This window comes from Falco biarmicus, chromosome 8, assembly GCF_023638135.1.
Source record: "Falco biarmicus isolate bFalBia1 chromosome 8, bFalBia1.pri, whole genome shotgun sequence".
NCBI lineage: Eukaryota > Metazoa > Chordata > Aves > Falconiformes > Falconidae > Falco > Falco biarmicus.
In genome coordinates, this window is record NC_079295.1 from 36,139,646 (window position 1) to 36,163,977 (window position 24,332).

The 24,332-nt window shown below is 40.2% G+C and overlaps 1 long non-coding RNA gene across 1 annotated transcript in view; it reads right to left on the reverse strand.

Moving 5' to 3' along the window:
• Window positions 1-6,340: 6,340 nt before the first annotated feature.
• The window catches only part of LOC130153772 (uncharacterized), a 126,553-nt gene continuing 108,561 nt past the window's right edge, over window positions 6,341-24,332 (reverse strand). The window contains exon 3 of the long non-coding RNA XR_008823502.1: window positions 6,341-6,419. This is a non-coding gene — a long non-coding RNA (uncharacterized LOC130153772). The remainder of the gene's footprint in view (window positions 6,420-24,332) is intronic.

Sequence of the window (24,332 nt, forward strand, 5' to 3'; positions counted from 1 at the left end):
TACACTTAGCTTCAGATCAAATCTGCGCAAAGCTTTTTTTTCTTTTTTTGCATAACCCTAAATAGCTACTACAGCAATATGTATATCTGCATACACAAAAGGGTTTGTTCTTATAAAAAATGTAAAACAAAGGGAGAACCATGCCAAGATTATACATTTCATTTCCTAGCATACAAATGAGGATCTAATTTACTCTGGGCTGTTCATGCATTTTGCTTTTAACAAACACCCATATGTCAAATAGACCCTCCATATACTTCCCTACTGGAGTTTTTTTCCTTTCAACTTAGTAGGGAACATTTGTGATCCTTATTCTACCAAATATATCTAAAGAATATATTTTGCTCAAGGCCTTCGATTTTTTAATTTAAGAGAAACAAATCAATTCATGGCTCTGGCAGTCTTGCTATTATGACAAGTATACATCTGTGCAAAAATACCCCAAACCCTAATTAATTACAGAATGTTATTAACAGTTTTTAAATTAACATTGGTTAATTTATTTAATTTTTATAAACATGACCATATGAAGTTACTTTCTAAGGACCAATTTCCCATCTTTTACCTGCAGTTTCAAGATCTGTGTAGTTTAGCATAGATACAGAGATACTTGCTTGTAACAAAATTATTTTCTGTTCAGACTGTTCCACATCCTTTATGTAATGGCTGCAATAACCGAGGCTTAACACTTCACTCCTGACTCAGGCAGCACTGATGGGCAGTGTTAATGGGAGTTTTCTCCGATTAAAGGAAACAGGCTGAGAGTAATATTCTTTAATATTAGTACTTGTTATGAATGTATAATGCCAAAACCATCCCAGGCCATATTTCACATATACCACAGCACATCAAGTTGAGCTTTTAAGTCAGCTTAGTAAATACTCCACAAAAATATGCCCTATCGGAGTTAGAATGACTCACTGTTGAAGAATTACTTATTGATCGGGTGAGGAGTTGCACATAAAATTGCTATCGGCTTTAATCAGTTGAGGACAATTATTTTATATGGCCAATTAGTGGAACTAATAAAAAAATTTGAACTGGTGTAGTAAACTTCTGCAAGGCATCTACTTTTATTTGTTTGAAAGACAGTAATCAGTCTTGATTTGAACATTGAATAAATATGCACTGCTTTTTCTGCAACTGCAACAAGTGGCGGCTATCCAGCCTCTTCTCTTGGTTAAAAGTTTAGTATTTATAGTGGACTTACATAGTCCATAAGGTTCATTTGTAATCTTTAACCTATTCTTTCTTACTCTTCTGTGATCTTAGTAAAAATATGATTTAGAAGGAAAACAGTAAAAAAAACCTGCTTTTCTATCTACTCATTACTCACATTACTCTCACCCCATTCAGTCATGGAAAAGTATCTTTAACAACTGCGGTGTGAGAGGCATTGTACCAGGGAGTCAAAGGAAGCGAGCGATTGTCATTCACTGATAATACAATGGTGCTGCTTTCTGTGGCCTGTAACTACATCTGCACTGCTCACTGAACCATCCAAATTTACACTCAGCTAAAGAAAAGCACATTTGGCCAAAAATCAGATACATTTTTAATTGGTACCTTAATGCGCATATTCAAATACTAATCCTTGGTAGAAATGCCTATCTGAAGCAGTATTGTGAACTCGATTATACAAATTAGTAGCCTTATACGGTTTTAATCGACATTTTTGTGTGAAATTTTTCACACATAAAGTCACGAACGAGAAGCCTCAGCTTTAGAGAGACCTATATGATGTTATAATGTCAATTGGAAACATTCAAGTACCTGTGGTGACTGAATGACCCCTAATTGCCAAACTCAGTTCTGCTCTGCCTTGGCCAGCCTCACCTCCAAACACTAAGGAAACTGAAAGGAGTATGTCTGCGGTTTCATGGATTTTACAGTTCTATCATATATATCCACTGTTCTAACATCACTGTTCTAGAGATGTAGCAAAAAAACCCCAAACCCACCACCACCACCAAGAAAACCCAGCAAAACAAAACACTGAGAAAGAGATGAGAGGCAGGTGTTAGTGGCTAATAGCACAAAACAACTTTTTCCTGGCTTTATCCATTGCTAAGATAGTGTGACAAGACAGGTAGATCAAGTCATGAAGAAGGAGGAAGCCACATGCACTTACAAACCAAACCAAACCAAACCAAACCAAACCAAACCAAACCCAAACCAAACCAAACCAAACCAAACCAAACCAAACCAAACCAGACCAAACCAATCTCTGCCTGCTGATCATGGGCTACAACAGTTTTGGAAGATAATTAATTCCAAATACAGTCTATAACTCACGTTAGCATCATAGACCAGAGACAACTTTTGTTAGCAGAAACTTCCAGAAAGGGTTCAGATGGGGTTTCAGCCTCAGGACCTGGCTGCTTTGACCTTATTTGCCCTAGGGCCAAGTTACTAAGCCCCTGACAAGAAAAAGATACTTGTGGAGAGCATGACCTTATTTAGCCGGGGTAGCATTTGGGTTTTTTTCACAGCCTGCATTACTGTAGCATCATACATAGGGTTTTTCATTAGTTTGCCATGCAACTTATTCCCCTTAGATTAGTCCTTTTCTAGTCAAGCAGTTTAAAGCTAAGCACAGTTGTTACTTTAATCTGTGCTCACCATCAAGAATTCTTGCAGAGCTATTTTGCTTGTTAGCAATTATGGTCTCCCAATGGAAGTTCATGATTACAGCAAAAGCAACCTGTTTAATACTTGGCACCTCTTCAGTATACAAGCATTAAACCCAGGAGCACAGAAGCAGGCTAATGCTGATGATGAAAGTATAGCAAATCTATTTAACAAACTCTTTTTAAAATACAGTGTTGGAAAAATGCTATGTGGTCCTCGTGCACATTTGTGGTCCTCCACCTCTTATGTTTTTCATTACTGTAATAAGGTAATAAGGTGCTGTTGATCCTTCATTCGTTTATTATGCGATGGTTACGTCTGAAATGCAGCACATCCTCATGCTTTCACCAAGACAGACTAAAGGTTTGGTCCTAGTTCCAGTAGCACTAACAGTACAATTCCTTGAAAGGTCTTAAACCCAGGGTCTGACCCCTGCATATTTACGCAAGCATCCTATGCTGAAATACAAATTCTTTCCTCTGTTAAGGAAGCTAGTAATTGCTGTCACTGATCTATGTGTCAAGACTTTAAAATTATGATTAACTGTCAAGGTCAATTAGCAAAGACCACAGGAGAAAATTTCTGCTTCTCATGTTGATTGTCCATGTGATTCTGCCATAAAAATCATACATAGTAATACACATTAGCTGAAGTAGAGCATTAAATAACTGTGTGAGAAACAACACTGCAGGGGGAACCCACCACCCCTGACCCAATTCTGTCCTATTTAAAGTTATTTCTAGACAGGATAGGGCAAAGAAATCTAAAATAGTTCAGTGTTCTGGTTCAAGCTGAATTGTGCATCATCTCCAGTGATGAGTGTTGGTGATTTACATCAAGAGGGGTCAAATTTTTCTTATGTTGGATAAATTAATTTTGTTCCCTCCATTGAGAAATGGGGGGGACACTGACAACTCAAACATGCTATCATTTTCATCATTCTTCATGTGAAAATAATTATTGTAAAATGTTCAGTATAAGAAAAGCTATGTTAAAAAAGCCTGCATCTCTACGTACTATCACTCGTTGTTGCAAAGGTTTTAAAGAAAGAAAAAGCTGAAGCTGGGCTAGAGGTCTATTTTAGTAGAAAGCTATAAAACGTGACCTAACGATAGCCAGTTCTCCTGGGACAGCAATTACAGCAATAAATGTTCCACAGCAGATGCTAATGCCGTGTATAAACAGTCAGCCTCTAAAATGAAAAGAAATTTTTGCCCCCACATGTCTTTTAGGGTCCCATTGTACGTGTGGAAATGTAAAGGAAATGTAAAATTGATATGCGCACCATGACATCGGCTTTAGTCTTCTCTGTCTTAGTCTGGCCACTATAAATCTGTCCCGGCTGTAACGCTGAAGGAGCTAAATGGTCAGAATTTGTGTCTGTCATTTTTATTAGCTTGCCTAGAGTAAAGTAGGGGTTATCGGTCAATGTCAGGTTCAGCACCCAGTGACCCACTGGGTTAAAATTGTGGTAGTCACAAATCAAGAGCATAATGAAGTCTGAGAAGAGGGCTATGCTGATTTATTAGGACATCTGTCTGGCTATAGACAGCCTAGTACTGCCCCTGTATAGTGCAAGCTATTAGCATAATCCTCACCATGAAACATCTTAGAGATTTAGAAGAGAGAAATAAAGTGTTCAAAGATGACCAGCAAAACCAGAAGGGTTTATGCTGTAATGCTCATTGTAAGTCTAAATTTTTCCAATATTAATAAGTCTAACTTTATGCCAATACCCCATAAAAATAATATTAAAAATAAATCAATATTAAAGATAAATTAGTGTCTTCAGTTTTCCAAAACTACTGAATTTTCAGAACAATTCTGAAAGTCTGTTCATAATAAAATAAAGTCACTACCCCTGCTACTTTTCAAAGACCTTTTCATCTTTTAATCTTTTATTATTCATTTATATTTAACCACAGTGGTGTCATCCACATATAATCACCTTCATTCTTACAAAAAGAATCTCCTAAATTCTGTAATTTTAAATGTAAAGTTCAATGTTTTTCACCAATTGATTTGACTACTCTTGAAAGGAAGTAGGAATTAAACACAAACTTTCTGAGTTTTGCCTATAAATAAGACTAAGTCCATATCATAGATGCTGTATGCTGTAAATGCTGTAATACTACTTTATATCCTATAGGTCAAGAAGTTTGTAAGCTGCATACTAACTAGTACTGTCATGTGCAAAGCTACTTTTTTTTTGTACATGAGAGGCATTCAACTGAAAAATCAGACAGATCGTTATTTCTTCCTAAGGTGAAATAGGTTTCAATCTCTGAAGATTAAATTATTCCCTGAAGATTACTTTATATTTGACTAGGTATTAATAAAGATTGTCACTGCTCATATGCCTTCAGCAAAAAAAAAGTTAAATACTGCATTGAAAAAAAATATATGGCTGTGAATGCTGAATGAGTTTCATCACTGGTATTATTCCATTTCCTCTGGATTAAATGTTATCTCAGATAGGAATTTAGCTGGTAACTATAAAAATATGAGATGGTGAGTAGTTAATAAATAGATACAGAATACTTCGAAAATATGAAGTACAAGCAAATACTGCAAAGTGCTGTCAGGCTGATCTTTTTAGACCAGCTGTGATAGTAACATTTCTATACCAACAGAAAATCTGGAAGTATTAGTTTAAAAATTATCAAGAGATAATTAACTCATTAAGGGTGTGAGACTTCTGAGGCTTTTGAAGATTAGGTAATTTCTTGGCTATCTTCGCCATTTCATATCAGAACAGCCCTGAGACAACATCTAGAGAGCAGTACTGCTGAAATACAATAAAGAATCTATAGATTAAGACATTTTTGCCGTCATGTCACAGTTATGAAGGATGCTTGATAAACTTTGGAAAGATGCAAACAATGCACAGCCTCTTGTCCTACCTAATGAAGGCATCAACAGTAACACAGCAGCAAAACCACTGAAGTACAATATGTAGTAAAATTGCTGTTGTAAAGAGGAAACTATGTCTGGAATGAAGCGAGCACCTTTTTATGAGAGCTGACAACCTCTACCTGTGAGCAGATGACATTTACTACACCAGAGAAATGCATGGAGATTTGCAGGGTCCTTACAGCCATCCTACCAGGGGGATGCAGAGTTTGAGGAGATCTTCCGAAGTGCTTGTACAGTTAGCACATTTGCTGTATGGCAGAGTAGAAACACCCACTAACTGCGCATGTGGACATCACGGCTTTACTTAAACCAGAGTTAAGTCTGGGCAGCCTGCACTGAGCAGCATGAACAGAGAAGAAATAGAAAATATAGACTATCAAGAGTACTGCAAAATTTTAAAACTATGTTTATTTTAGTTTCAAAACTCTCGATATTTCATGCTGCTGTGCTGGTTTTTTGGCTATAGTTTGTGTTCAGTGAAAACACTTACATTCAAGAATATACGGCCATTTCTTAAATTCAGTCCAATTAAAAGAATCTGAAGTAGACTTAGCATTCACTGCTTAGAAAACTGAACATAAGGAAACCTGTGCATAACTGCCCTGATTAGCAAAGCCAAGATTCAACTTGTGTGTGATGGCCTATTTACTTCACTTAGGTAAGATTTGCTAGTCCTCAAAGAATTAAGAAGGGGAGAAACTGAATACCCAATCATTTATTTGAACTTGAGAATGAAAACTACGGAGTATTTTTTCCAAAATAGCAACATAAATAAATACGTGTATGCATAGTACTTGCCTCCATAAATTCCAGCGTTGCTCTTCCAGCTGAGTCACTAAGTGCTCTATATATTTGTTTGAGTCCATATATTCCTAGAAGAAAAATGATCAAAAGGTTAGTTTTTCGATGTCCAAAGCATTTGTAAAATTTTGAGTAAAAGACAGAGTCAGTGTGTGGAGTCCACTTTCATTGTGCACCCAAGGTTATCCCATGTACATAGAAATCACAATGACGTAGAAATCTAGATTAAAGCCAAATTTGGATTCACACTAAATGAACAGGGCAGTAGCCCAATATGCTTTTCAGAGATGATTTGAGGAGAAGACAAAAGACGGTGAGGATATGCAAGCAGCACAAATAAATTACAGTACATATAAATACATATCTATATTCTAAGCCCAGAATTATCTTCCCTGGATCCAGACTGAAAAATAACTTCTCAACAGTGCAGTCACTGTTTTGGTGCACATTTTGTTTATTTTAGGTATAAATCAAAGCGAACTGAATATTTGACTCAAATATTTATTTCATGGATGGTCTGAAAAATATTATAGCATGTACTCTATTTGAAAATGAAACTATAACTCAGCTCCTACATAATTTTCCAGTTCAACTTTTGCAGATGCTATAACTTGCAATATCAGCTATATGAAAGCTACTATATTTGTGTCTAGACAGAATTTCTGACAAATAATCATGACGAGATGAACAATTCAGATTTTTTTCTTATTGAAGCCTATTCTTTAAATTCAGTGCAAAGAGATGATGTTTATTCTCAGTAGCGAGATACGTCAGTAATAGAAATATACCACTTCATTTCCAGGAGGAAGGCAACTTCAGTGTTATTTATATAAAATACTTCAGAATGAACTCACAGCATAATGTGATAGAATACGATATATTTGTATGACAGCAGTACCAACACAGCCACATTACTATTATTCTGAAAGCCTATCAGTAATGATATAACTCTCTTGAAATATCTCACCAAAGCAAAAATATGTTCCAAAGCTCATACTTCAGGAAATAACAAGTATTGGAGTACTATATGGAAAAGAATCCATCTTCACTTTCTGGAGACAAAAGCTCTATTTTTATAGCTCCACTGTTTTAGCTTTGAACTCATCACAAAACCACTTTGTGGGGTTCTTGTTTGTATTAGGAGTTGTTTCTTTACTATTATTATTTATTTTGTGTACCAATATGGATTTTTGTTGCAAAGTAGTTAGTTCTTCTGAGCCATTTATCTTCATGACCAGGAATATGAGATAGCTACCACAGTACATCATCATGCCCTCTCAAGGTGAAGATAAATGTTAGCTGATTTTAATGACCATAATTTATATATAAATGTATATATTTTTTATTTTTCAGAACTGGAATTGTTCTAAGTGATTCTGTGTTTCTGCCCACAGTAATTATTTTCTTGTTCTGATAGAGAGAGTGGTTTCTCAAAGGCTCTCGTGGCACAAAGAAATGGCCCCTGGCACAGACAGGAAGGAAGAGTAAGGCACTGCCCCCCAGGAGCCTGTGCGAATGCATCTCAGCTGTATCCTGTTCAAACCGTGTTGCTTCAAAACCTTTGGGTATTGTGAAACTTTCTATTAAACTCTATGGCTGCCCCAAGCTTAAATTTTAATCTAAGTGCTGTAGATAGACATATCTTGTAGATGTTACTTTCAGAAAACATCAGATAATGTAAATCCTGGGAAACACCATGAACTTCTGTGGCATTAATATAGCTTTTATACCAGTGCTGTTTAGATTAGATGCTGGCATCAGCATTGGCTCTTACTCTGCCTGTTACTCAACTGAGTTGAATTTTACTTGGAGTACACCATGTCAATTAAGCAGCAAGATTCTTCCAAGCCAATACAAGTAAAGTCATTCTGTAATACACACATATTACAGTCCAGAAAAAATATACTGTGCAAATGTATGATGATGATCAGTTGCAGTACCAAGTTCTTTAAAACAAGCTGCCTTTTTTTACATAATATTTTTTACTGCAATGAACCTGGTATAAATTAGTATTAATACCTTTACATCTTTTTAATGTAATATTAAACAATGTTCCTGATTTATTCATCAGTGCACTTTGCCCTACAGGCAAGGATAGGATCAGCACTTTTCTTCTGCATAATTCTACCATGATAATATAAAAAACTCATTCTGAAGCTATTTTCTCAAAAATACTGTCTAGAAAAGAAGGCAATAGGGAAAAAGAAAGCAGTGTGCTTATACTGTATGACTGCTGCCTTCATGTTAAGTTTTTCCTGTAGCAAATCAGAAATATTATTCTATTTCTCTTTGAAGACCTGCAACTCAGGAGTACGTAATCTGTCAGTGTGCAAAAGTGATGTAAAAAGATCAACCATGATGTGACAGAACCATCGTGATTAGAAGTACCTCCTTTATTCTCTGCTGCTGTGGCATATTCATGTGCCAGCCATGCCCAAAGCAAGCCATCTGCTCCAGACAAGGTCTCTGTTCCCAAGCCCAGGTTTCTGCTATTTTCTGTTATCAGCTATCCCAATAAGCCAAAGCCTGTGAACCCTGGATCAGAACCCAGTATTGTAATTTTGTCAATGTGAAGCAAACAGTCATTTGAGATTCAGAGCAACTTTGTAATTTAAAATACCTTGGCACGTGCAGTGAAAGCATAAAATGTGCGAAAAACCTCACAGTAGTCACACTTGTTTATGGTTGGACTCGATGATCTTAAAGGTCTTTTCCAACCTAAATGATTCTATGAGTCTATGTTCGCAAAGACTATATACACAATTCAGTAAAGCACCGACATTTTTCAGTGCCCAATAGCTCACATTGAGAGGAGTAATACAAATACTTAGTAGCTTCCTTGGAGCTCTGTCATAGAATTGCTTTCGCCACGGAGACTTTGAGTAGCAGGGCTAACTGTCGAGTCTGAAAAATTACACAGAGTGTCATTTTCTGATGCGAGCATATGACTTCAGGAGTTCACATTATTGGAAGGAGGATCCAAGTGACACACACATATGAAGAAAAATACCTTTTCCTGATGAAAACAGAGACATGATCCAATAACTGAGCAAGAATAAGATCATTTAGGTAGACATGACTGGTACTTACACTAGATACTAATAAGACAGATCAATCAAATAGGAGGGCTGTGAAAGCACAGTGGTCCCAGGGTTTCAGACACGGCTTATGGTTCTGCCTGTTCCCACTAGAAGGCTAAACACTGAGCACCTGCAAAGCAGGGGGGGGTAAGGCTGTGTAAGGCCAAGTCAACATTTCTGAAATTAAGCATTTTTATTCTGAAGTTGGAGGCTCCAAATTAGTGTATTCTTATAAATCTGGTGATATTTATTATATAGCGATTCTGCCGGCTGTGGAATTGCCTTCTATGCTGTTATTTGATTAGACCTCGGCAGCCTGAACTGCTCTGGCTCTGCTTCAAGTCCCACTCCAACCTCCCGCAATTCCTCCCGACTTGCAGGATTTCTGAGGAGTCAGATTAACACCCAAAAAAAAAGATATTTAAAATCCTTTTCAGAATAGTGGGTGAAGCCTGTCCCCTTTCTTCTCAATTAGTTAGCTTTGAGCCAGGAGGATTTCACTTCTCCATCTATCCTCTTATGATGGCATATAACTGCACTGTTTTAAGGAGAAATCTTCCTGTAGTATGTTTAAATGCAGTAGAAAATTTTTCTAACAGCTGCATAGATTCTGGCATCCAGGAGGAGTTGGTATGCAAATGTCACATACCAGCTCATCTAATTTAAAGAACATTAGAGGGTTGCTTTACCAAAATTGTCTCTGTTTTGAGCTGAAGCACAAGCCTACAAATGTATGTAAGAATGGGTTTTGACAGAACTAAATACCTAGCTTTGCAATGCTTAATTGTTTTGCTATTTCTTTTATTTCTTTTCTTTGTTAGCTGGATGGTTGTCAGGGAAAAAGAGGGAAAAGAAAGGAAATGAAGTGCTTGCACTGAGGCCCAGGATCCACTGCTCGGTATTTTGGTTGGTTACATGGGTATTTGTTCTGGCATATCCATGTTGTTGTGCTGGGCAGGGTATCAAAAATTATACAGCACACAGAACATTTTCCCATCCATTGTTCGGAGCAAACCCTTAGGGCAACCTTAGGCTTGTAACACAGGAGTCCCTTGCTGGAAGCTGGAGGTGATAAATCTAAGCTAAAGAAATAGCACGTAGTCTCTGCCCCTCCTAAGGAACTTGCACAGCTTGGTATCAAAGAGAGTTTAATGAGCTTAGCAATATGTGAAAAGGATTAAAGATACAGTCGTTGATCCAGCAAATCACTTGATTACATACTTAATTCAATAGGGCTACTCATGTGCTCCAAGTTAAGCGTGTGCTTCAGGACTTTCACTGGGCAGCGGGCACTGGGAGGTGGGCGGCACTGTGGTGGGACTGGGCCATCCCACAGCAGTGACACCCCTGCTCTCCGAAACCCACACGCCTCAACCGGGCATGCGTGCACACGGCAGCTGCCCTGCCTGCCCCTGCTTCCCTGTCCTGAGCCAGCTCCCAGCGCAGGACCTGGGTGCACAGCTGAATGCCTGAGTCTTGCAGAAAACAAGGAAACTGGGGCAAAGACTGGGCCAGCACTCACCTTCCTGCAGACCAGCTCTGAAGCAGGTCTGGGAGGTGAAAGTCATAATCACACTGTGGAACCCCAAGCATTCCATTCTCCCCCCGGCACATCTAATTCCACTCCTGCTTCAGCTGGGATGGACACTGAGCAGGCAGCCCTAACACAGTCCTCTGCAGCGCTACCCCTTGACTCTGCTACTATTTGTACTTGAAGCCAGACAGGAAAGCATCAGCATGCAATCAGGCTCATGTACTTCACAGAGGAGGATGTTTGTCGTTGGGAAGTAGAGAAAAACACCAAATGAACAACCTGATAAATGCACAGACAAGTCCCTCCTCCTGGAGCCATCCAGCCCTTGGAGGCAGGGAACTACACAGAGAGGCCGTAATCATGTGTTACAATGCGGAAAGTTGTATTTTCACAGGGAAAGGTTACTAGAAATCAAACAACAACAAAGCTGTCTGCAGCCAAACGGCAGACTGTTGCAATTCGGAAATGATATTAGCAAAGCAACGAGGGGGAAATCTAAGCTGTTACACTAAATGTGGAGACACAAGTCATCTTTGAAGGATCTTGGAAGAGTGCCCTGGGGTAAAGCTTTAGATCTCGGGAGAGTGCCTTCAGAGAATAGTATAACTTCTGTAAAATATTTAATTTTGTTATCATGCTGCTGCATAAACCTTTGATAGAAAAGAAGCTTTTTTCCAGCATCCCAGGAAGACATATATGTATATATCCACATATATATAAATTTATATATATGTATTCTTGTCTGGGCTGTTTTTTGCATGTCTGAAAGCATTATAATTGACAATTTCAGCGAGCTGTCTGTTATACAACATTACTTAGCTGCACACTAAAAATAAATCAGGTATAAAACCAGATAAAATGTCTTTGGATTAGATACTGTCACTCTCTTCAATACCACATCTAGCTAGACTGCTCATCTTCAGTGCTAAACAGCAATAAAAGGTAAACTGTGTGGCTTAAGGAAAGATCTTTTAAAACTGCCATTATTGCTGGCTTATTCTTTTCCTACCTGATTTCAACATGTTATTTTAATTGTCAGTTTTATTAACAACTGGCATGAAAGTGTACATTTAGAGCCTCTGCAATGGAGCAGAAGGCTGGCAAGAGCCCTCATACATTTTACATCATTATGGTAAAACCAGCAATGATTATTTTAATAAATATGTTGAGCAAATTTCTTAATTGTTCAAAATCACTTAAGCCTCAGTGAACAGTTCATATTATATCTCGGCTGCAGTGATTAAAACTGATTTACCAACTCATCTGCAGCCAGTTGTTTTCATAAAAAAATCAGCTGGGTTTTCCTCCTGCTGCTGCTTGGCGTCCACTTTGCACCCTATTAAATGGCCCTATCTGCAGATGACAGCGGAGTTTAATAAAGCCTGAAATAGCACAAGCACATTAGCTAACGGACAGATTCTGCACCCTGTGCTCTGAATCCAGGGATGGTCACAGAGGAATGCTACCCAGTTATACAGCTGGCATACCCAGCCCCACTGCATTTGAATTTTTGCCAGTATGTCCCCAGAGAAGGAAAAGCTCTGGGATAACGATGTGGGTACTCAGCTACTCAGTGACACCTGATGTTTGTGTTCTTCCCACATGGGGCCATAGACAATGCTGTAGTTCTACACTGTCTTCCACCAGCTTATAAAACCTTCTGTTTTCCTGTAAGACATTTTCTATAAGCAGATCTCATGGCTCAGGCATGCATGTGCAGCAGAGATGTATGGACCAGTATTCTGAGAGGGCTCTTCCTGGTTTAGTGGACCATAGGTGGAAGGTCAAGAAGAGATTTGGCAAGAACCACCACCACCATTCAGATTTCCAGATGCTTGGCTGGTTTGGATTGCTCCCCCTTTAAGGGTTACAGTGGTTTTACATGTGAGTTGTACAACCCCATGTCAGGGCCCATAGTGACTAACTCAGGCAGCAGGATAGCCATGATGCTGGACTTAAATTCTGGAAGAGGAACAGCTAAAAAGTTGGCTTAATTGTGGTCAAACACATTGAAGTAGATTTGCAGTAAATCAACGAAGGTACTGAGAATGAAGGAAAGAATCCCAGAGCTTCCCAGCTGCTCTCCCATGACACTAAGGAGTGAAAGTAAAAAGACAAAAATAAATGTTTCAGCTTTCCGAAGGGAAGCCTGATGAGGGATTCAGGCAGGAAAGCAGCAGAGCAGCTCTCAGCTGGCCCAAACCTGCTGAATTCCACCTTTTTTGGTACAAGTGAGTGCTGTAATCTCACAGGCTGCTGCTGAATTCATAGTAATGCAATACTGTGTCCCCCCGCCCCGGGCCGGTGCTGCGGGCGCTGCTGCGGGCGCTGCCCCCGGGCGGGACGGAGCCCGGGCCCGCCGGCTCCCAGCCGGGCCCGCCGCTGACCGCGGCCGAAGCCCCCGGCACGGCAGGGGACAGCGGGAGAAGCCGGCACCGCCCCGGCGGGACGGGAGAGAGGAGCGAGGCCCCGGCAGCGGAGCGGCCCCGCGGCACCCGGGCCGGGGCGGGCGGCGGCGGGGGGGGCTCCCGGCGCCGGAGCGGAGCCGCCCCCGGGCCCGCGGGCAGCCCCCGGCCGGGCGGGCCGTGCCCCGGGGCCCGCGGAGCCCCGCGGGGGAGCGGCCGTGAGGAGCCCTCCCGGGGCGGGGGCCGGGGGGGACGAGCCCCCGGGGGTGTGTGTGGACCCCCCCGGGGCGGGGTGTGGGGCTGAGTGCCCGCTGTCCTCCAGCCGGGGCACGCGGCTCCGGTTTAAGGGTGCCTGGTGTCGCCGTGTCGCGGCTCCGCACCGAAGCCGGGTTCCCGCGGAGCCACCGGGGTCAACGCAAAAAACAACGGAGAAGCTCCAGCAATGCCCGTGTTTCCCATGGCCCTAGGAAATCCCTGGCAGCGGTAAAACCACTGTACCGCTTCTCATGTCGGGTTAATACTCCAGCCCCGAACTTTCAAAGCAGTTAATGGTTTAAGCAACAGCTGGGACGAAGGACAAATTTCAATCTATAAAGCTATGATGGCTGTCCTCTTTCAGGGCAATGAAACAGAGCCCAAGATAAAGTAGGTGAGTGTTAGGATAAATTCCTATGATCAAACAGAGATATAAAAATTATATTTTACAGAAAATAGGCACTTGGACAGACGATTTCAAACTGGGGCCCATTAGAAAAATCTGTGCTTATGTGACAGACTGGAATATTTTTCAAAATAATATAGGATATAAAGGAAGATAGTGGGGAGTAAAGTCAGACACCAAGAAGATAGATCAAATACAAGAGTAAGAGGTATCTCAAACCAGAAAGAAGGTGAGCAGGAGTAAGTGCAGTGAACATGTCTAGAACTTGAAAGATTCTTTTGTACAAACACCCTTCGCTCCAAAAGTTCAGCATTCCTTGGCCTAAAAGCCTCTATGCAAATAACAGGCTATGACGTTTTGCCATTGAGCAAATGATTCTGTTGGGCTGTATAAGTAAAGGAAACGGGACATTCTGTCCAACATGCAAATCCATGCTATTTGTAGCTGATTTTCTTTCCCTGAAAGAAGTATAAATCAGTAAAAGCAAATACTAAGCATTACCTGGAATTTACAAAATTATCTTGAAATAGAAAAGGATGCTATCCTACCAGAGAAGTTTGCGTTTATTTGATGTCCTCTAAGTCACAGAGCTTTTAACACCAGTCAACAGCTTCACTGAGCAATACATCAGAGGCATGTGCTGCTGCTGCAGGAACAAACCCCGTGATCACATGGAAGTGTCTGCTACAGCATCAACAGGTGGATGCCCTTGATTTGTATTTGGGGTCAAATCAGGAGATCCTTTTGGTAATCAGTCTGTATAAATGCCGAGTGTCTATGGATACCCATCTATCCTGAGAGTAGCTCACTGTAGTGAAGTTCGAGCAGGCTGCTGAGGGCCTGATCCTGACCAGCAGGCAAGGAGCAGGAACAGCAGCAGATGCAGATGATGATGCAGGATATGAGCTGCGGCACTCACCCACGCTTGTCCCAGAGGAAGAAAAAGCACCAAGAACTCTTTGAGCTTCTAAGCTACCAAAAAAAAAAAAAAAAATCAACAAGGCTGTTGCAGCAGCCAAGGACTTCAGTGGGAAATGGGAAAAACCTGCTTTTTTGGCCAGGAACAGATATAGACGGGCAGATTGCACCATAGCATCCTGACCATGTCTCCTGGGCAGGTTTGGGGTGCATAAAACTCCTCTATATAATGAAATACAGAATGAACATACAAAGTGAAGCTCAGCATAGTGGTACATGTGACAGTTCTGTTTGTTTGAAGTTATTGATGCCTATGTGCAAGTTAGGATTGTTTATATCCCAGCAATTCCACAAATGAAAAGGCATCAGTGTTATTTAGCACAACAGGTATTTGCTATATAGCTAAAACAGACATTTGGCATATATATATATATATATATATAAGAGTTCAAGAACTTGTGCAGATTTCACGAGTTTGCTGCCACATAGCATGTATATCTACATGAAATAATTAGGTGTAGTCTTGTTTATGTCAGAACCAATTTACATTAATAAACTTCACCCAGCAAAGACACTGATGCTGTAAGAAAATGCCCAGAAATGTTAGCCATAAAGATACAGAGTAAACACTGGAACAATAAACTAATCAGTTTCTGACATTACCAGGTAATTACAAATTCTGAATAATTTCTTGGATGTTTTTTATGAATATAAATCAACCACAGAACACGGAAGAACTGCTGGTTGGAGGCATTTGACTTACGTAGACATATGGCACTTGCATGTGATTCACACTGACCAAAGAAGACACAGAGTTATAACAAAGACAGAAAAACATTAATGGGATCTATAGCAGAGCTGGGGAAATCTAATTCTGAGGTTATTACAGATGTTTGGGATTCACAGATAAAGACGCTTCATTCTCAGATTGTATCAGACTTGTTAGCTCACTTGGAATAACTGCCATCATCCATCCCAACGAATACCTCAGGACCTGAAGTTTCTACCATTTTCTTTCACTGCTTCTTTATCACTTGTCCTCACATTTATTCTGGCAACTTCTGACAAGGAACAAGGTACACACACAAATCAAGTGTACTTTCATATGGATGCATTTCTACTTAAACTAAATAAAAAAGCAGTAGATGCTTATTAGCTCAATCATTTTCTTATTAAAAGTCCATAGTAAAAAATATAAAATATCATGTATATGCACGTGTATAAAATACATAAATGTAAGGTACAAAACCAACACAACGCTACAGGCATTTCAATCTGATGATCCCAAAATGCATCAGTGGGCAAAACAACGTGAGAAAAACTTCTGAGAATTTCCAGCTTCCGTCCCCTGCTCTAAGGGTGGGTACAAAGGTAGGGTTTAGTGAAACCCAAATTATCAGCTCTTTGTGGTTTGTATGGATGGAAAACTGAGAAAATGGAGGTGAGCACAGAGAAGGCAATGTGCAGCACCAAAGGCTGAGACCTCTTTTTGAGAGTTTTTGATTGCTTTCTTCTGCCATCCCTTTTTTGCCCACTTGCCACCACGCTTTGCTCTATCCACAAACTCTTTCAAACAGAGGAGGCAACTCTTTATAGCACATTTTGAAAACAAATCTCTGATGATGGCTCTGCTTGCAGTATCTATAGTCAAGAAAAATTTATCTCAGCGTTAAAAACGTAGCAATGCTCAGGAAATCTCACAAGCTGCTTCAGCATTCTGCCTCTTCCTGGTACGCTGAACTCAGTGGGACTACTCTAACTTACATCCATCCATCTCATCTATACAATACATAAACATGTACATACAGAAAAATGATGAAACATGCAAATAAATATGCTCCTCATCATCCCCAGTCCATTGGTTTGCTTTTCCGCTCTGTGTTTATACAGAGAAAAAAGAAGCGAATCAGAAGCTAACTCACAAATATTTCTATACATTTTCATAGTTTGATTACAAAGAAAGCAGCAGCCATGCTCGCAGGGTGCAGTCTCAGCTCATGTTCTACCTGAAGCACACTTATTGTCAGCTTTCATTACCAGGGCTTGCAGCTGGTTCAACTTGGGATATTGATTGATTGTAGCATGCAACGGCACCTAAGGCATGAATCAGTTGTAAAGTGTTGCCCAAATTGCACTTTCTTCAACCAAAATTCCCACTAATTTCCATGAGACAGTCAAGAAAGTAAAAACTTTCACAAATGCAACAGGATTGGCTCGGCTTGTTGTTATTTGTGCAAATGAAACAAAAAAATCTCTAAAATGTTCAATATATTTTCTTGTAGGTAGCACTTCAATTTGATGCGTGCAAGGAAACTAAACTTCCCCAAGAATCTTGCAAAGCAGGTTTCCCATAAGGAGCTCTGACCCCAGCTGCTGCAGCTCCCTGACAGCCACCAACCGTCACCGCTTACAAGACGAGCTCGCAGTCCCAGCGCAGGGCAGGCGGGCGCATCGTGGAACCTGACTTTCTGGGGTCAGAGGATTAATCCTAAGAAGTTTGGCATTTCCTAAGTGGTGTATAGGCTAGACGGCATCATGTGATACTGGTTGGAGATAAACCCTAAGTATATCAGGGATTTAGTGAAAGTGGATTTAGTGGAAAGAAAATGTTTCACTTTAATGGTAAGCTATAAGCAGAAAGTTCAGTAGAAGTGCCAGAAAGGGAATAAAACCTGGAACATTTGTGTCAGCAAACAGCATACAAGCATGCATTTATGTTGCACGGGCCTGTTAAATACTTAAGCCAAAGCAGTGCTTTTAGTTATATCCACTAATTCTCGGTAAATTCTGGGTGGAACAGAAAGCACAAAAGCACTGAAAGCACAGTTTCTTGCTGGGCTGAAACTCCAACCCTGTCATCCCCACCAGTGCTGCAAACACAGACGTACAGATCAGTCTGGGGCAGCAGTAGCAATTAGATGCATTGGTAAGATTCGGGCATACGTGGACTAAACGGGATGCAACAGGGTGGTGCTTGGGTGCAGTTCCCTGCAGGCATGGATTTGCACCTGAGCCCAACGCTCCAGCCCTTCAGCTCGCCTCAGTGAGGCACATTGCAGGCAGCCAGGCAGCAGCCCCTGTGTCCTTTTGAAAAAGGTTGCTTTGATGGAAAGCTGAGAGGTAGAGCCATGCTCCCAGAGCGGCTGCGATGCATGGAGAAGGGATCTCGGGGGATCCTTTATTGACCTGTCGTCAGAAATGGAGCAGGGAGATGATACACTTGGGTAAATATGGATGTAAATTGCAGAGTTGAATGTGTAGGAGTAACCGAGCCTAACGTAAAGGTTTTCATAAAGTAGAAAGTGGTAGTTTTTCCTCCTCGCTTATGTGCCAAACAAAGCAAAACTCCCCCTTCAGTTCCTGCATATAACAATTTTATTAATAATCATTATTATCTTGTGATTTTATAAGTGGTCTAACACATTATTAATGTTTTGTCATCTGAATGCTTGTAACTTCAGTATGTACAGTAGATGCCAAACAAATATAATGACACTACTCAATTTAATAAGAATCTATTTGCTTTTCATAAAAATTAAAATGAACCTTTAATTTCATTCAGCATTTTAGAATTCACAAGTACAATGCGGTACAAGTGAAAGCCAAGCTGTAATTTAGCTCCTGGTTAATGCTAATAATTTTTTCTGCAGTTGAATATTGCTGCACTGAATTACAGATCCATCTCAAATTATGTGCCTAGAGATATTAGTTACAGTTATTGCAAAACGATCTGTTTTTCAATTCAAATAAGACTGAAACAAACACAAACGGTAGCAAGAAAGACTTGAAAATACTTGTTTAGATAAATATTCATTATCGGCTGCTACGCTGGATATATAGTGACAATTCAGATTACATGACGGCTTTTTGTTTCATACACTATCTTGCCAGTTAGCATTAAAAAATGTAATTTTAAAAAGGCTCTTAATTTTATGTGTGAAATAGCAAGTGTTACACTCAGCTTTCCATGTTTCATAAACATGAATCTTTCAACCCACAGGGAACTTAATGTGAATTAACAGTGAGAATATAAGCATAAAACCTTATATTTCTAATCTCATTGTTGTCACGAACTGCAGCTTACTGGAAAAGTTCTTTACAATATTTAACTGAATTAGATTTTAAAGATCTTTATCAGCAGCAGCTGGAAAATCTATGGCAACAGGTGATGAGTCATGTTAGTGTACCTGCTGCTCTGCTGCTGGCTTTGTGATGTTTAGGTACTGCATCTCTCCCTTGGGAAACAGACATATACACAATTTCCTGCAGAAGCCTTGGTTCTCACTGGTCGAGGCACAGAGGACAAATTAAAACAAAATACCTATCAATCCTGTACCTAAAAGCTTTTTGTTTTCACATGAAGGTGTGAAGGTGACATCCCATTTCCTCTGTGCAAGGGTGTTATGATCCAGCTTCAGCTGGAGTCGTGCTGACCTTGATGGAATTAACTGAAGGCATGTCAGTCCAAATCAAAGACAGAAAAGAGATAAACAAAGTAATAATTTTTTCCTCTGTACTGTCAATGGGTGATTTTTAGAGTAATTGGACAAAAAGTTTTTGAAACTGTGGTTCAAAAAAAGTGTCATTTGGAGATACTGATTATTTAACATAAACATTCTGACACATACTGACCTCTTGCTGTCATCTAGCATTTGTTAAGCATCTCATGTTTCTGAGTATTGAAAACTAGTGGCAATAATTTATATTCAACAGAAAGGTTGAAATACTGCATCTGAACTGTGTAGGTGCTCCGTGCATGAATCACAGACAATTTATTGTATGATCTTCACAAGGGCTGATGATTAAGATTAATTTTCGTAAGCCTTAATATTTGCATGCATACTCTAGATTGGAAATATTGAGCTTATATTAAAACACGGGAGAAAAAGAAACTTTAAAAGTTGAGAGATATTCCAGCCCAGAAAGTGCTAAAGAATAAGGTATGTGTTCCCTTTCAAATCTTTATTATCTACACTAACAGGCATTTCATACCAAAAGGGTTGTCAAGCCCTGGAACAGGCTGCCCAGGGAAGTGGTTGAGTCACCACCCCTGGAGGTATTAAAAACATGTAGAAGTGGCACTTACGGACATGGTTTAGTGGTGGGCTGGGCAGTCCTGGGTTAACGGTTGGACCCGAGGATCTTAAATGTCTTTTCCAACCTAAATGATTCCATGATTCTAGGATTAGCCTTGAAGGCTCTGCCCTGTCGCATGGCTCAGGCAGCGGGTCTTGCAGCTGCGCAGCTCCCACAGGGAGTCTGCAGAAATGGTAGGAACTTCTCCCATCTCACTTCTCACATCAGGAGAAGCCTACCATGTAAGTACGGTTTTAAGGTGTTACAGACATCAAGGTAGTCATAAAACTGAACCATGGTACCCACTCAGCTGTATTCATGTAGTCTTGTGTGGCTTTGCTGTGAAAAGTGCTGAGCATCTGCAAGTATCATTGATAGTGCAGAATTAAACTTATTCAGGGGAGGAAAAGCAATTTTCAAACTTTAGATACAGTCCTTAATCATTCATTTAAAAAGCATTTTCATAGCCATCAACTTGACAGTATTTAAATGAAAAGCCTCTGAAAACCTCTTGTTTTCCAACAGGAAATGTTTTCAGGGATTGGCATTTCACATGTATAGAGAAATTTACAGTAATCATATCCTGATGACAAGTCTAGGAAAGGATTTACATCTAGCGGGAACGATCTAATTTATCTTTCACACAGTAATACCCACTGGCTATTGTGAAATTTCATTATCAAGGAAATTAAAGAAAACACAAGAAAATTAATGTTTTAAGAGAAAGTCGTATGGTCCATTTAACTCTTCTTTTGACTGTCCACATAATGTAATAAGATAATTTGCTTCTTTTCATATGCCTGAGTAATAGAAATAACACTTTTCATAAATCATCTACAAAAGCTTTAAGAACAAAAGCAAGCTAGTGTAGTATAAAGCTTTCACATTACTTCTATATAAACGCGTATCATGTGTACATTACCAACCCCCCTCTCAAAGGAAAACCCCTTACGATAAATAATAACCTTCCTCTTCCTCTCTGACTTTTTCTGTCTGGATATCAAACATCTCACTGCCCAACAGTACTATCCTCTGGTTGCAGGGGACTCAATGGAAATTTTGTCACAAACTGAAGTGTCACAAACCGACTGTTAGGATGTGGAGACAGTGCCACGCTATGAAAACACAGCAAACGCTCCTTGCAGGAAGATGCCTCAAGCGCTTCATGGCTGGAGACTTGTAGGGAAGCACTCAAAAGTCCTGCTGGTGAGCAGAACTATTTCTCTTGCCTCACCTCCCTTTCTCCCAAGCACCATTTATAATTCTGTATCTTGTAAAACAAAATTGTCTGACCAAAAGGTTTTTGCAGTAGCAGTGAAGGAATAGGGCTTAGAAGAGGATGCCTCCTCCAGACACCTGGGATGCGGTTAAACCAGCCTCCCTGCAGAAAAGGCCCTAGACCTGGCACCCCAGCGAGTTCTCCTGCTGTAGTCTCTCCTGATGAGGATGCTCAGGGTAAGATTTCAGATTATGCCCAACCCTGCAGTGCTAACTGAAACAAGCCTATCTCAGAGCTCTGTATGGCCTGGGTCTACCCACCCAGCCACTCCTGCCTATGTGTTGAAGGGAGAAGCACAAATCACAAACAAATCAAAGCAGCGTAAGGTTTGATTAAAATGGGGCATTTAAACATCTAAAGATGCAGGCAGGCACCTGTATGAGATTTTAATAAGAATGTGGTCATTCTGCTCCCTTGGAGTTTTCTGAAATGCCTCTAGACTTTTGGTAAATTTTCAAATCTGTCTCCCCATCCCTTCCAAAGTACGCAACAGCTTTGCTTTTTCTTTCTGAGAGGGGGGAGGGCAAGGAAGCCACGCATAAAAAGTCCTTTCCTTTGATACTTGCATTCATACCGTGTAAGGTAAAAAACCCCTCCTCTGTACATATTTGAAAGACACAATCATTTATATGTGGATAGCTGAATTCCCCCTTATATTACTTTGCATTCACGCATCAGATGCCTGGGGCCAGAAGGATGTGCTGAATATGAGAGTATCTGTCTAGCCACAAAGTAAATATGGTGCAAAGGGAGGATTAAGACAAGGCAAATGAGTCTGCCATTTCAGACGGCAAAACTTTGCAGGCTCTCCTGCAATGCCAAAGAGTGAAGAATTTCACAGATATGATCACACTGCTCTCTGTGCTGGGGGAAACCCACTCACTGAACAAATCCCATTCTCTGAGTCATTCTGGCAAGATCGTGGCTGAAACCAAGATGTCCTCAGTCCTTCCACTCCTTCAGTCTGATTACATCCATCTCCCTAATCTGGCATCAGAAACGTGCCAAGTATATATGTGCATTATACATGCTCACATGCACATGTACAAAAAATAAGCTAATTCAAAAAGTGTGTATTTAGTTAGGATCCAGTGACTTAAACTTATGGTCTCAAAAGCTGGAGAGGCCTTTTCCAAAAAAGAGTTATGCAGTCAGCTCTAGAGACATCTCAGGGGCAAGTGATTTTTTTGCTGCTTTGACAGATTGTACTGCTTATGCTAATATGTATCAGCTGATAGATCTCAAGCCATAGTGAATTGTTTTATCTTTAAAACTTTGATGAAAAACACCTTTAGATTATTTGTCTCCTAAAATGCTCCTGATTAGAACTTCTTCTTTCAAATATAATACTAAGTTATTATTCAAGGCAGAGTTTTCTGCTTTCCACAAATCAGCAATTATTCATTTAGATATGATGAGTGCTACATGGGGAAAACTTTTGTTTTACAAAATGCAGCACTCAACTCTTAACAGATACAGTACATCATAAATGTAGCTTGGACTTGGAATAATGTGGGGATGTACTATTCTCCTGGGAGATCTGAGGATTTCCTCATCTAATTTTAATTTATAGCACTGATACGCTGTAACTGCTTTATCTGAAAATGGTTACACACGCCAAAGATATGAGACACATACTAATATCCACTAAGAGGAAATTCTTGAACATGATTTCAAACAGAAGTATTTACTAAGTTATAATCTATATGGGTACCCTAATTAGTTCCACAATGATTATTTGCATCCCCTCCAAGCTTTGGGAAAGTTTGCAAAACAGGCTGCTTTCCAGTGGATAGCACTGCAATTCCAGTGCCACAGGAGCACAATATTAGGCTAGATTTCACCACTTCTGCCACCAATTTACGTTATTATTTTCATCAGCATGTATTGGCTCCCAGAGAGAGTCAGACGTGGAGTCCAGCTATACTGCTGTATGAAGGCACCGTTCCTGCCTTGGCCAGCCCAAAGTGGGAAGAAGACCTCAGTCTAAGCGAGTTTGCAGGTAGGACTGCGTTTTGAAATGAACTCCAGGTTCAGGGTCTACACGAACAACGACAGGGAAAGGGATGCAGTCAGATAACAGTATCAGATATTCAGTAAGAGAGGTAAAATATTTTTGCTATCAATTAAAATGATTGAACAGTATGTGTCTGCATTGCTAAATGTAAAGAGCAATGTCAAAGCCCTTTCCATGCTCATCCTCGCTGTGGACCAGCCTGTGGAGCTGCTGTCTGTACTCACGCCACCCGGGGCATATGTGTTCTCCCTGCTCAGTTGAGGTGTGCTACCCACGGCAAAAACATCAAGGAAAAGGAACAAAAAGTTCACACCATTCACTGAACTTGGAAAGTTTCAGTTAATTGTTAAATAATATCATCTGGGGACTTGCTGCTCATGGACAATAAACTTAGACCTGTCAATTAATGTTTTAATTTTGTGCACTTAGAGGCTCACTCATGCCTGCAAACAGCTTTTCCAAGACACAACTGGTGACATTTCTCACTTACTAGTCTATTTTTCTCCCGTTGCTCCTGTTATGACTAAAAGCAGCAGGATTATATTTTTCTCAGTGGGAAATGTGTCACCTGCTGTTGAAAGGAAAGCAATTATTGTGTCCTCACTATATCTTGGGCTTATTTGTGTAGAGCTTTGGAGCTTAAAAATATAAACATCCCACTCTGTGCCAGTGTAAGTGGTTAAGCACTTTGGAACCCCAGCTGGGATCCCCCTGCATGTCACCTTCAGTGCCTGTTAAGCACAGGGAAAGATGCCAAACCCCAGTGCCTTTCCCGTAACTGTGTCTAATCAATGGAAAGTAAAAGTGAATGATATACTCTTAGTTCCTGCACAGGACACCTCCAAACATTATGTTCTCCCTCTCGCCCCTTATTACAGGTGTCAGATTATACTTTTCAGCTTTACTTAAACAGGATTTATGGCTGCCTTGCATTTGGGTGGTTGTTTTCACTCGTTTTGTGTTTTTATGTGCCTGTACACCTGTCTGACAAAGGGACAGGTATTTTATTTGTAT